This window comes from Nannospalax galili, unplaced genomic scaffold, assembly GCF_000622305.1.
Source record: "Nannospalax galili isolate Female #2095 unplaced genomic scaffold, S.galili_v1.0 scaffold667, whole genome shotgun sequence".
Lineage (NCBI taxonomy): Eukaryota > Metazoa > Chordata > Mammalia > Rodentia > Spalacidae > Nannospalax > Nannospalax galili.
The window spans coordinates 1641658-1642581 of NW_008358387.1; positions in this window are offsets into that span (position 1 = coordinate 1641658).

The window sequence follows — 924 nt, forward strand, 5'->3', positions numbered from 1 at the left end:
AGGGGGAGAGATAACTGCCTGGCACAATGTGGTTTCTGCTGAAGTGTTGAACTAGCAGGGAGAAGAGCAACTTTGTATTTCCCATTTCCTTCTTTTTGGCTCACTGGCGCTCAGGAGCTTCCCAGCCTCCACTGATCTCATCCTAACAAGCTAGCTCATTCTCTGTATTCTTTCTTCCTACTTGTGACCTACTGCCATGTAGTGAATTAACACACCTCATTTGTGTTTCTTATGGAAAACTTTGAACTTCACTAAGCTTTAAGTGGTCCCATGACCCTTAACTAGCTTTGAACTTAACTAAGGGTGATCTGTGGGTCCTAAGGACAACCTATGGATCTTTGAACTGAGGATGAACCTCAGTCACTGGAAATGAAACAAACATGCACACAATGCCATTCTCACAGAGAATTCAGGGGCCCCTTTCTACAGCCTGTCTCATCCTCCTTCACCTTCAGGGGCCCCTTTCTACAGCCTGTCTCATCCTCCTTCACCCCGCGTTGAAATTCCTAGCCCAGAGAAACTAAGTAAGTACTGGGAGACCACGCAGCTTCAGGAGTCACTCAAATTCGGCGCTATACCCCATAATATATCTTTTTTGTATTCTAGTTTTAAGGGACTCACTCATATAGTAAATATAATTGAACCTCCAGGAAAAGAGTCATGCTGAAGCAAGTGTCTCTTAGCCCAGTATTCCGGCCTGAAGAAGTCAGCTCAGCTCTGGATGCAGCCATGCTTGTGTCTTATGCCTCCTCTCCATGATCATTCCATCTGGGATCCTCTATGAACATCTACTAGACACAAAGCTTAGTCTTTCAAGGCCTCCTCTTCGTTCTCTTTTCTAGAGATTTCTAGAATCCAAGGCCCAAAAGGCCAAATTTCTGTATCTGAATATTTTATTCTTTGATAATTTCATATATATATATA